We start from the raw sequence: 14259 nt of genomic DNA, 5'->3' as shown, positions 1-14259 counted from the left end.
GCGGCCGCAATACACCGCTTCCCGCTTCCATCTATCTTATTTGACGTTTCCATTATTAATTGAACAAATTGCAAAAGACTCAGCAACACAGATGTCCAGAATACTGTGTAATTATGCGATTAAAGCAGACTACTTATAGCTGGGATTGGGCTGGAAAAAAATGTCCGCTACAATCCGAGATGTCACGCGCACGCGTCATCATACGTGTCATCATACCCACGTTTTCAACAGGATACTTCGCGCGAAATTTAAAATTGCAATTTAGTAAACTAAAAAGGCCGTATTGGCATGTGTTGCAATGTTAATATTTCATCATTGATATATAAACTATCAGACAGCGTGGTGGGTAGTAGTGGGTTTCAGTAGGCCTTTAAGTTGCACAGCGGGCTAATGAATGACATGGGTCTTTGAACAAACGGGGTTGGTTATAACTTTTTCACTTTCCGTACGATACCAATGTGGAGAGGCGGAGCCGGCAGTCCGACACCGAGGCAGGGCACACCGTAGCCCAAACCAAGACGGCGGCGAGGAGGCGTGGCCGGCAGTCCGACACCGAGGCAGGGCACACCGTAGCCCGGCCCAAGATGGCGGTGAGGAGGTGTGGTCGGCAGTCCGACAGCGAGGCAGGGCACGCCGTAGCCCGGCCCAAGATGGCGGCGAGGAGGCGTGGACTGCGAGCAAGCAGCAAGGCGGGGCGCGCCGGAATCAACCCCGCAAATATTAACAGGTGCGTGGGTTACCCAGCTGGGCACAATTTAAATCTCCTCTCGCACCATATAAAAGGGCAGCGGTTGTAAACGCCGGGGGAGAGACGGAGAGAGAAGGCGCCAGAAGGAAGCGGATGCTGAACGAGAGCGAGAGAGAGGCACAGGTAGATGAAGACGCACGCGACTGAAAAGGTGGAGCGGCAGAGGGAGCAGGACACGGCAAGGCTGAAAAGCAACTCTTTAAGACAGGGGTAGGGAACCTATGGCTCTAGAGCCAGATGTGGCTCTTTTGATGACTGCATCTGGCTCTCAGATAAATCTTAGCTGACATTGCTTAACATGATAAGTCATTAATAATTACGCTCAAAATATAAATAACGTTCAAAATAATAAACATTCTCATGCATTTTAATCCATTGATCCGTTTTCTACCGCACCTGTTCACAAAGTTGCATTATTGTAGAATTATTTCATTTATTACTGGTTTACTATTACTATTTATTACTAGCTTCAGAATAACCACGTTATTAAAAAGAATAAGAGACTTATTATACTTTAAAAATGTTGGTCTTACTTAAAATGCACGCATTTAGTTGTATTCAGTGTTAAAAAATATTATATGGCTCTCACGGAAATATATTTTAAAATATTTGGCTTTCATGGCTCTCTCAGCCAAAAAAGGTTCCCAACCCCTGCTTTAAGACTTTTTACTATTGAAAAATAAAACAAAGTCTAACCTGCACCACATTGTCCTTTCTTGGTGGTCCTGAGAACCCGCACGACAGCAAGAGACTGTCACAAACAACATTAGAGCCTTGAGTATTGGCCCATACTGATATCAATCCAATATGATATCAGCACAAATACTTGTCTTATCGTGTAGTGTGGAATTTTAGAAAAGGCTTCATCAAGTGAAATTAGTAGGTATGAAAAAAACTGTGTACACACAGATTTATGCTTTTGAGATAGAGTGGCAATTTGTTTTTGGCGACACCTAGTGGCCACAATATTTCATTAAATCAAGCAAACGACACAGTATGTTGAATAATGTGGACACGTTTGTTACTGGGTACTTTCTAATACGCATCTGCCTTGGAGACTTTGTATGTGTAAGTAATATGCAACTATAATTATCTGATACCTGCGTCATGGCGCCGCCTCGAACCCGCTTTTCATCGGCAGCAAGTTCTGCCAGCACCTCCGTTGGCAGCATGCCAAGATACGTCAGGACACGCCCACGCATCAGATAAGCTGCAAGCAATCTACAATCAGCGCACCTGGATTAAATAATAAGAAGCCGTATTAAAAACCAAGGAGCCTACGCCGGAACGTAGTAAGCATCCCTTTCCTGGCTTCCCTCCCTTCTTTGTACCCGTGGCTCATGTCCTTTATGCTCCCCGCAGTGTCCTTCCTGTTCCCCTTGATCGAGCAGTGTGTCTCGAGTCCTGTCTGGGTTTTGTACCACCTCCCTCGATCCTCGACCCCTGCTTGGACACCAGTAAGAAGAATCAGCACATTACTTCATCAATCCAGAGATTTAAAGACGTGTATAAGCTAACTGGGCAGTGGCCATTTTACAAAAAAAAAAAAGAATGTATGCCTCCACAACCTGAAGAAAGGTTGGTCCCCACAAGTCCTGATCAAAAACTTGGTCCCCATTCCAAATGATAAACAGTGTGTGTGTGCGTATGAATAAAGAGTTAACGACCCAACAGCTTCATCATTTCCCAAGTGCCTTTTAAGTGGTCTGTAAAAATGCCATGGCTTACATATAACAGATGTCATAAGCTCCTTCAACCAGTCGGCAGTCAAAAAAAAAAAAAAAAATGCAGAAAACCTGGCAACAACTTGACATTAAGGAGCAGTCAGTGATCATCGCTACGTTGGCCGCGCTCCAGTGAGGAGATAAGGATTGGAAAATATGGCTCCATCAATGCACAGACACAACTTGGTCCATCAGAGGGTTGTGCATGCAAACACAGCCTTGGTAAGAAGCAATCCGGACCAATACACGCAAAACCATAAATATAGATTGCTATCCAAAACTGTTTTACGTGGTCAAAATTGGGGCTCTAAAAGGAACTTTATAAGGAACTCTGTGATCTGTTTAGCATGAAGAGGTATAAATGTCACTTAATGACAAATATATTCCCAGCCCCTTCCCCTGGTCAATGAGCGAAACAGTAAACAGGGACAACATTATTTTACAAACCACGTTTCCATATGAGTTGGGAAATTGTGTTAGATGATTTGAAAATCCTTTTCAACCCATATTTAATTGAATGCACTACAAAGACAAGATATTTGATGTTCAAACTCACAAACGTATTTTTTTTGTAAATAATAATTAACTTAGAACTTCATGGCTGCAGCACGTGCCAAAGTAGTTGGGAAAGGGCATGTTCACCACTGTGTTACATCACCTTTTATTTAGACAACACTCAACAAACGTTTGGGAACTGAGGAAACTAATTGTTGAAGCTTTGAAAGTGGAAGTCTTTCCCTCTTCTTGTTTTATGTAGAGCTTCAGTCGTTCAACAGTCGCTGTCGAATTTTACGTTTCATAATGAGCCACACATTTTCGATAGCAGACTGGTTTGGACTGCAGGCGGGGCGATAAAGTACCCGCAATCTTTTTTTTAAGAAGCCACGCTGTTGTAATACGTGCTGAATATGGCTTGGCATTGTCTTGCTAAAATAAGCAGGGGCGTCCATGAAAAAGACGGTGCTTAGATGGCAGCATATGTTGTTCCAAAACCTGTATGTACCTTTCAGCATTAATGGTGCCTTCACAGATGTGTAAGTTACCCATGCCTTGGGCACTAATGTACCCCCATACCATCGCAGATGCTGGCTTTTGAACTTTGCGTTGAAAACAGTCTGGATGGTTCGCTTCCCCTTTAGTCCGGATGACACTATGTCGAATATTTCCCAAAAAAATTTGAAATGTGGACTTGTCAGACCAAAGAACACTTTTCCACTTTGCATCAGTCCATCTTAGATGATCTCGGGCCCAGGGAAGCCGGCGACGTTTCTGGATGTTGTTGATAAATGACTTTTGCTTTGCATAGTAGAGCTTTACTTGCACTTACAGATGTAGCGACCAACTGTATTTAGTGACAGTGGTTTTCTGAAGTGTTCCTGAGCCCATGTGGTGATATCCTTTAGAGATTGATGTCGTTTTTTGATACAGTGCCGTCAGAGGGATCAAAAGTCACGGTAATTCAATGTTGGTTTCCGGCCATGCCGCTTACGTGGAGTGATTTCTCCAGATTCTCTGAACCTTTTGATGATATTATGGACCGTAGATGTTGAAATCCCTAAAGTTTTTGCAATTTCACTTTGAGAAACGTTGTTCTTTAACTGTTTTGACTATTTGCTCACGCAGTTGTGGACAAAGGGGTGTACCTCGCCCCATCCTTTCTTGTGAAAGACTGAGCATTTTTTGGGAAGCTGTTTTTATACTCAATCATGGCACCCACCTGTTCCCAATTAGCCTGCACACGTGTGGGATGTTCCAAATAAGTGTTTGATGAGCATTCCTCAACTTTGTCAGTATTTATTGCCACCTTTCCCAATTTCTTTGTCACGTGTTGCTGGCATCGAATTCTAAAGTTAATGATTTGCAAAAAAATATATATTTATCAGTTTGAACATCAAATATGTTGTCTTTGTAGCATATTCAACTGAATATGGGTTGAAAATGATTTACAAATCATTTTATTCCGTTTATATTTACATCTAACACAATTTTCTAACTCATATGGAAACGGGGTTTGTTCCTTTTTGGCACTGTAGGATTAAATTGATGCCACTCTTTGGAATTTTTTTTTTTTTTTTTTAGTTCCGTTTGGATAGGTGCAAGAGACGAAAACGAATGTCAGATGTGACCCACGACTCGTCAGTCTTCATTTAATACAGTGCTTGTCATAATAATAGTATCGAAGGTATGACAAAACTTTGTGTTGCCATGAGCTCCCGGCGAGAAGACAAAAGCTGTCTTTGATCCTACCAAGAAGGAGTTTTGTAAAACTCCACTAAGTAGGATGGGAAGCAACATGGTGTTCTTTTTCATTGATGTATTGTAATCTACAGAAAGATGTTGTCTTGACCCGAGAACTACAAAGCGGAGAGGAAGCAGATTTGGTACCTACCAAGAAGAAGGCTTGTAAAACTCCACTATGTAGGATGGGAAGCAACATGGTGTTCTTTTTCATTGATGTATTGTAATCTACAGAAAGATGTTGTCTTGACCCGAGAACTACAAAGCGGAAAGGAAGCAGATTTGGTATCGGCGGTAACGATATTTCAGTATCATATCACATATGTGTATTTGCTGCTTCCAGTTCTACCGCACTCATAAACCAATTATGATGAAGGAATGCATCTTAACTAGAGATGTCCGATAATGGCTTTTTGCCGATATCCAATATTGTCTAACTCTTAACTATCCATCCATCCATCCATTGTCTACCGCTTATTCCCTTTCGGGGTCGCGGGGTGCGCTGGCGCCTATCTCAGCTACAATCGGGCGGAAGGCAGGGTACACCCTGGACAAGTCGCCACCTCATCGCAGGGCCAACACAGACAGACAGACAACATTCACACTCACATTCACACAGTAGGGCCAATTTAGTGTTGCCAATCAAACTATCCCCAGGTGCATGTCTTTGGAAGTGGGAGGAAGCCGGAGTACCCGGAGGGAACCCACGCATTCACGGGGAGAACATGCAAACTCCACACAGAAAGATCCCGAGCCTGGATTTGAACCCAGGACTGCAGGAACTTCGTATTGTGAGGCAGACGCACTAACCCCTCTTCCACCGTGAAGCCCCCCCTCTTAACTCTTAACTACCGATTCCGATATCACCCGATACCGATAAATACAGTCGTGGAATTCAGAAATTATTATGCCTAATTTTGTTGTGATGCCCCGCAAGATGCATTTAACAATGTAACAAGGTTTTCAAAAATAAATCAGGTCAAGTTATGGAAAAAAATGCCAACATGGCACTGCCATATTTATTATTGAAGTCACAAAGTGCATTATTATTTTTTTTAACATGCTTAAAAACAGCAGCTTGGAATTTGGGACATGCTCTCCCTGAGAGAGCATGAGGAGATTGAGGTGGGCAGGGTTGAGTTGGGGGGAGGGGGTATATTGCAGCATCCAGGAAGAGTTAGTGCTGCAAGAGTATCTGGGTATTTGTTCTGTTGTGTTTATATTGTGTTACGGTGCGGATGTTCTCCCGAAATGTGTTTGTCTTTCTTGTTTGGTGTGGGTTCACAGTGTAGCGCATATTTGTAACAGTGTTAAAGTTGTTTATACGGCCCCCCTCAGTGTGACCTGTATGGCTGTTAACCAAGTATGCCTTGCATTCACTTGTGTGTGAAAAAAGCCGTAGATATTATATGATTGAGGCAGAGGCAGAGTATTTAAGGCACGTCTCCGATATTGTTGTCTGGGAGAAATTCAGGAGAATGGTTTCCCCGGGAGATTTTCAGGAGGGGCACTGAAATTCGGGAGTCTCCTGGAAAAATCGAGAGGGTTGGCAAGTATGACTGGGAGATGCAACTGCTCTGTACTGCTCCCTACGTCTGTCTACCACTCCGTACAGCTGTGTTTTAAAAAGTCGTAAATTTTACTTTTTGAAACCGATTCTAATAATTTCCGATATTACTTTTCAAAGCCTTTATCGGCCGATAATATCGGCAGTCCGTTATTATCGGACATCTCTAATCTTAACTATATTCACTCCACAGAGATGTAGCATATAAAAACAGAGATATAGTGCCCGAAAGATATTTATTGGCATTGACCTGTGGAGCGAAAAATGACGACATTATTCCTGACCATAAGATCATGCTACCTCTGTCAATAAAAAATGCTTTGCAGGTCACTTAAATAAACTTTAAATAGGGCTTTTTATTTTTTATTTTAACTGACTAAAATGTTGTGTAATTTCGTTTACTAAAACTAAATCAATTTAGATGACTAAAATTTGATGAAAACTAAAGTACATTTTCGTTTAAAGACGTTATTGAAAAACTGCTGTCAAAATCAACACTGCGAAGAACTGATTGACTGTGAGCTGTCGCTACTGACCCGAAAGAAGCAGTTCCTGATAAACAGTTTGGCACTTGGAAGTCAAATAACCCAAAATCTGTATCAGTCACATTTTTCCAAAAGAATAAAATGACACACACATCGAGTCTTTGAGGGACATAGTATTACTCCTTTTTTTGATAAGGCTTCAGTAAAACGATACTGAAGCCTCATCAAATAAATGCTATGTAGTTCCCATATTTTTTCATTAACTTATTTTCATCAGTGTTTACTGCTATATATTTTGTGTTATTGTAATCCATTTGTGAAGTAAAGTGAATTTTATATATACTGTATATATATATATATATGTATATATATATATATTTATATTTATATAGCGCTTTTCTCTAGTGATTCAAAGCACTTTTACATAGTGAAACCCAATATCTAAATTCCATTTAAACCAGTGTGGGTGGCACTGAGAGCAGGTGGGTAAAAGGGCTTGCCCAGGGACACAACAGCAGTGACTAGGATGGCGGCGCTGGATTCGAACCTGGAACCCTCAAGTTGCTGGCACGGCCACCCTAGCAACAGAACAATACCGCCCCATTTCTCATACTGAAAGTCATTAATAATCAGCATGTGAAATGGCAACGAGTGAACTGACTGCATAATAAAAATCCAGCGGTCTGGTACTTAGAAGTTATTTATATCCTTTCAGGGGACACTGGCATTTTATGAGAAAAAGGTTGACGGACATGAAAATGTTATGCTAATACCGAGATATATTTGATTCATGCTATTAACAATGAGCATATGTTGTTCCAAAACCTGTATCTACCTTACAGCATTAATGGTGCCTTCACAGATGCTGGCTTTTGAACTTTGCGTCGATAACATTCTGAATGGTTCGCTTCCCCTTTGGTCCGGATGACACGATGTTGAATATTTCCAAAAACAAATTGAAATGTGGACTCGTCAGACCACAGAACACTTTTCCACTTTGGATCAGTCCATCTTAGATGATCTCAGGCCCTAAGAAACCGGCAGCATTTCTGGATGTTGTTGATAAATGGCTTTCGCTTTGGATAGTAGAGCTTTAACCTGCACTTACAGATGTAGCGACAAACTGTATTTAGTGACAGTAGTTTTTGGAAGTGTTCCTGAGCCCATGTGGTTATGATATCCTTTAGAGATTGATGTCTGTTTTTGATACAGTGCAGTCTGGGGATCAAAAAGGTCAAGGTCAGGCAAAGTTGGTTTCCGGCCATGCCGCTTACGTGGTGTAATTTCTCCAGATTCTCTGAACCTTTTGATGACATTATGGACCGTAGAAGTTGAAAGCCCTAAATTTCTTGCAATTGCACTTTGAGAAACGTTGTTATTAAACTGTTTGACTATTTGCTCACGCAGTTGTGGACAAAGGGGTGTACCTCGCCCCATCCTTTCTTGTGAAAGACTGAGCATTTTTGGGGAAGCTGTTTTTATACCCAATCATGGCACATACTTTTTCCCAGTTAGCCTGCACACCTGTAGGATGTTACAAATAAGTGTTTGATGAGCATTCCTCAACTTTATCGGTATTTATATTCACCTTTCCCAAATTCTGTGTCACGTGTCGCTGGCATCAAATTCTAAAGTTAATGATTATTTGCAACAACAAAAAAATGTTTATCAGTTGAAGTTGAACATCAAAAATGTTGTCTTTGTAGCATATTCAACTTAATGTGTATTCCGTTTATATTTACATCTAACAATTTCCCAACTCATATGGAATCAGGGTTTGTATATGCATATATATACATATACATACATACATACAAACATATATATATATATATATATGTATATATATACACACATATATATATACATACATACATACATATATACATACATACATATGCATATATACACATGTATATGCATATATATGCATACATATATAGGCATGTATACATCCATATATATGCATATATACATACGTATATACACACATATATATACATATACATATATATATATATATATATATATATATATATATATATATATATATATACATATATATATATATATATATATATATACACACATACATACATATATATATGCATAAATCTCTCTTGGCAACTTAGTCACAGATGACCATGCTAATTTACGCTCTTGTGTCAGACACTTATTTCGATTTGATGTTTGATTTTTTTTTCATTCTCTTGTGTCAGACACTTATTTCAATTTGATGTTTGACTTTTTTTTTCATTAATTTCTTTAATTTTGTAATGGTACTTTAATTATTATAAATAGTTTTTTTTGTTTTGTTTTTGTTTTTTTAAATAGTTTTGTCATCCTATTTTAGTCAATTATTTATAATATATTTTCAGTGTTAATGAATGTTGTAATTATACAATGTACTTATTTAATTATAATTTTCACATTCTAACTTGATGTTTTGTTGATACGGTACATTCAGCCTAGCACGGCTGTACAATCCAATTCTTGAGTGACAGTCCCTGTTGCACTTTGCACAAACATGTGTAGAGACTTCGTCCCGCTCCTGCTGTGCAATGGTACTTGCAGTACGTTTCCTCCTGTCTCTCTTATCCTCTGCGAGCTGGCCTCTCCTCAAATCAGCCTCTGCAACATCCCGTCCAACCGCTTGACGCCAGTCATTTCGGTTCTCGGCCTGTGCCTCCCAGCTGTCTAGAGGAATATTACATGCCTTCAGATCTCTCTTGCATGCGTCCTTGAATCGGAGGGAAGGACGACCAACACGTCTGGAACCAGCAGCTAGTTGTCCATACATAATGTCCTTGGGAAGCCGTCCATCCTCCATCCGCCGAACATGTCCCAGCCATCGAAGAGGGCGCTGTTTAAGAAGAGAGTTCATGCTATGGATATTAGCCTGCTGAAGAATGACACGGTGTGGAATATGGTCCTGCAAACTAATACCAAGGATACGTTTGATGCACCGCATGTGGAAAGCGTTAAGTCGACGTTAAGTAGTCCAGGTCTCGCTTCCGTAAAGTGCTGAGAACGCAGGCCTGATAAACTCGGATCTTTGTATGTTGAGTAAGAGCGTTGTTTTCCCATACTCATTTTGCTAGTTTAGCCATGATGGTATTTGCCTTTCCAATCCTCCTGTCAAGTTCAATATCAAGCGAGAGTTTATTGCTGATTGTCGAGCCTAGGTATATAAAATTATCTACTACTTCTAAAGTGACACCATTCATCTTGATAACAGGATTTGCAGCCCCTTGAACGCTAACATTGGTTTTCTGCAGGCTGACTGTAAGTCCAAACTTATCACAGGCATTCGCAAGACAGTCACTTAGATGTTGTAAGGCTTCTTTGGTGTTGGTAACAAGAGCAGCATCGTCTGCAAAAAGCATCTTTCGGATTAATACTGACCTCCTTTTGGTCTTCGCACGTAATCTTGCCAGATTGAACAATTTACCGTCAGACCGTGTGTGTAGATAGACACCCTCAATGGATGTGTCAAAAGCGTAGGACAAAAGTATAGAGAAGAATATTTCAAAAAGAGTTGGAGCTAAGACACAGCCCTGCGTAACACCACTGTTGATAGAGAAGGAGTCCGAACAAGATCCATCATACAAGACTGTTCCCTTCATGTTGGAATGGAAAGAGATTAACATGCTGAGTAGTTTTGGAGGACATCCAATCTTTTGTAGAAACTTGAATAGGCCCTTCCTGCTGACAAGATCGAAAGCCTTAGTTAGATCTATGAACATCATGTAAAAAGGTTGACCTTGTTCTCTACTCTTTTCTTGAATCTGCCTGACTGAAAACATCATGTCAGTCGTCGATCTCGGGGGGCCATATTTAGAGAAAAAAAAATGTTTCTGGGGGCCGGTATATCTATTTTTAGGGACACTAATACAAAACTTCACAATAATGTCTGATTGTATGCTAAAAACGTTATGACAGACCGTCTTAAAAAACATAATGACATTTTTAATTTTTCCATGAACGATAAAACACTGAATATTGACAAAATGTGAATGTAACATCCCCTTTTGATTGACATATTTTACAATCAAAAGAAACACAACAAAAATTCAACAAACAGTGAAATATGAACGAAAGGGTACAATCTGATACATCTGATACATCACTAAGCTTTAGAACTTTGTTGTGAAAAGCTTCCCGTCTACACTGCTTGGGGCCTCGTCTGAGCTGCTGTGACGTAGATGACCTTAGTAACTAATTAGATTACCATAGTAACTAGTAGGGCTGCGAATCTTTGGGGGTCCCACGATTCGATTCAATATCGATTCTTGGGGTCGCAATTCGATTATAAATCATTTTTTCGATTAAACACGATTCTCGATTTAAAAACGATATTTTTCCAATTCAAAACCATTCTGTTTTCATTCAATACATAGGATTTCTCTGCTGACATGCTAGCAGAGTAGTAGATTTTTTTAAAAAGCTTTTATAATTGCAAAGGACAATGTTTTATCAACTGATTGCAATAATGTAAATTTGTTTTAACTATTAAACAAACCAAAAATATGACTTATTTTATCTTTGTGAAAATATTGGACACAGTGTGTTGTCAGGCTTATGAGATGCGATGCAAGTGTAAGCCACTGTCTGTGACATTTTTTTTTTTATAAATGTCTAATGATAATGTCAATGAGGGATTTTTAATCACTGCTATGCTGAAATTATACCTAATGATACTGTTGTTGATAATATTCATTTTTGTTTCACTACTTTTGGTTTGTTCTGTGTCGTGTTTGTGTCTTCTCTGAATTGCTCTGTTTATTGCAGTTCTGAGTGTTGCTGGGTCAGGTTTGGTTTTGGAATTGGATTGCATTGTTATGGCATTGCTGTGTATTGTTGTGTTGTATTGATAAAAAAAATAAATTACAAAAAAAAAATTAAAATCTTTTTTTTTTCCAAATGAAAATCGATTTTGAGAATGTGAGAATCGCGATTCAGATTCGAATCGATTTTTTTCCCACACCCCTAGTAACTAGTATATCATCCATAAGCGCAGATTCCAACCATTGAAATACTTTGTTTAATTGAAGACTTATGGTCATTAGAAAACATCACTGCACATTATAATGGCAGTTACACTTTCCATCTTAAAGATCTAAAAAAAAAATTATTTGGGAATGTCCGGCGGGCCATATTGAAAAGCTTAACGGGCCGCATGTGGCCCCTGGCCCTAATTTGCCCAGGTCTGTTCTAACTCCTTTAAAACGACGACATGGAATCAGTGTCAACTCGGCAGGTTTAAATCACAGTCAGGATGTAAATCAGATCTAATTGAATCTCCAATTGATGAAGAGCTGTCCTAAATGTATCGTTGCTTGTAAATCGAGATGTATATCTCATAGTGTAGAGACCGAAGACGTCCATTCCTAATGGTTACTTTGAACCGCGAGTATGAAGTTCCCAAATACAAAGTGTTCGAGCTGCCTAATTAGTATGCCATTCTTTTCCATCGCCGGCATGCACCTTTCAGAGTTCTGCGTCTGTCATGTAATTAAGCACTGAGGTGAGTGTTCTGTGGTGAGTCAATTAGTCAGCAACCACGACCATTCGTCAACTATATAGCTTCCTTGGTCGCTAGGGAGCAACGGCAATTAAAGTACTACAGTCACTTAAATAATACTTCTTGAATATTCTCACTCATTCGGATAATTATATTCTCAGGGCGTGCAATCACACCCAAGAGGACTGATCGGGTTGTTATAAAGTTATAGCATATATACACTTGGGTTCACTAATTTCAAGTCTACTCTTTTGTTTTAAACTTAATTTGGCATCTGTGTCGTCAACCTTTACCATGTCTGCTATTACTAACTATTGTTTGGAGACTTTGATGTGTCTTTTGGTTATTTCTAATTAGTTGCAATAAGCAAAAGAATGATGACTCTGTGTAACCCAAAATAACCTCAAGCTGTTTTAAATATGGTACAAAGATCACATTTTTAGAGACGAAGAATAAGCCTCAGATAATATCTTTAAATTATAATAACCGTACATATCCTTTTGACAAAAATGATCCTCATCAAAAGCCTCATCAGACTGGCCTCCGGCCTTGTGAACACTCGTTTGGTCATGGACTTTTTGACCCAGTGGAATAGTCTGTTCCTTTACTGTAAATACAATAAACAATATTAATCGGTGCTTGCTTATGGAGGCTCCACTCCCTGTGTTTACGTACGCAATCGACAAGGCTTTTGCAGGAGTGAGACCAATGCTGTAACATTACCTGTGACCTGTTTTGATAAATGCTTGACTTCCAGAAAACCGTCTGTTTTGATGGGCTCATCTTCCTTGATTGGTTTGACAAAAAAATCTTGGGACATTTGGCTTTGCATATATATATATATATATATATATATATATATATGCAAAGCCAAATGTCCCAAGATTTTTTTGTCAAACCAAAATATATATATATATATATATATATATATATATATATATATATATATATATATATATATATATATATATGCATATGCATATATATATATATATATATGCATATATATATATATATATATATATATATATATATATATATATATATATATATGCATATATATATATGCATATATATATATATATATATATGCATATATATATATATATATATATATATATATATATATGCATATATATATATATATATATATATATATATATATATATATGCATATATATATATATATATACACATACAAATATATATACATACAAATATATATATATATATATACATACAAATATATATATATATACATACAAATATATATATATACATATATATATATATACATGCATATATGTATATATATATACATACATACATACATATGTATATATAAATACACATCCATATATATATATACATACACATACATATATAAACACACATATATATATACATATATATACATACACATTCATATATATACATATACATACACATATATATATATATATACATACATACACATATATATATATAAATACATATATACACACACACACATACACATATATATAAATACACATACATATATATATACACATACACTTATACATATATACACACACATACATATATACACACACATACACATATATATAAACACATATTCATATATAAACACATATATACATATAAACACATATATACATATAAACACATATATACATATAAACACATATATACACACACACACACACACACACACACACACACACACACACACATATATATATATATATATATATATATATATATATATATATATATATATATATATATATATATATATATATATATATATATATGTGTTTATATATATATATGTATATGTGTTTTTATATATATATATATATATGTAGGTGTGGGAAAAAAATCACAAGACTACTTCATCTCTACAGATCTGTTTCATGAGGGGTTCCCTCAATCATCAGGAGATTTTAATGGAAGCATTCACATACAAT

At 37.8% G+C, this 14259-nt stretch overlaps 2 protein-coding genes across 3 annotated transcripts in view; one reads left to right on the top strand and one right to left on the bottom strand.

Annotated features, from left to right (window-relative positions):
• The window catches only part of LOC133540574 (arf-GAP with coiled-coil, ANK repeat and PH domain-containing protein 2-like), a 1007806-nt gene that overhangs the window by 249461 nt on the left and 744086 nt on the right, over positions 1-14259 (top strand). The window lies entirely within an intron of this gene.
• The window catches only part of dynlt2b (dynein light chain Tctex-type 2B), a 76291-nt gene that overhangs the window by 51145 nt on the left and 10887 nt on the right, over positions 1-14259 (bottom strand). The window contains exon 6 of one of the 2 annotated variants that reach the window (XM_061883278.1): positions 9159-9625. The exons of the other annotated variant lie outside the window; for it this stretch is intronic. The gene's annotated coding sequence lies outside the window, so the exon portion shown is untranslated. Of the gene's footprint in view, positions 1-9158; positions 9626-14259 lie in introns of those variants that run through there. 2 annotated transcript variants of the gene reach the window in all.

The sequence above is a fragment of the Nerophis ophidion genome, linkage group LG22 (assembly GCF_033978795.1).
Source record: "Nerophis ophidion isolate RoL-2023_Sa linkage group LG22, RoL_Noph_v1.0, whole genome shotgun sequence".
NCBI classification, from domain to species: domain Eukaryota; kingdom Metazoa; phylum Chordata; class Actinopteri; order Syngnathiformes; family Syngnathidae; genus Nerophis; species Nerophis ophidion.
Note: the sequence above shows the minus strand (reverse complement) of the source record. Positions and strands in the feature narration are given on the sequence as shown.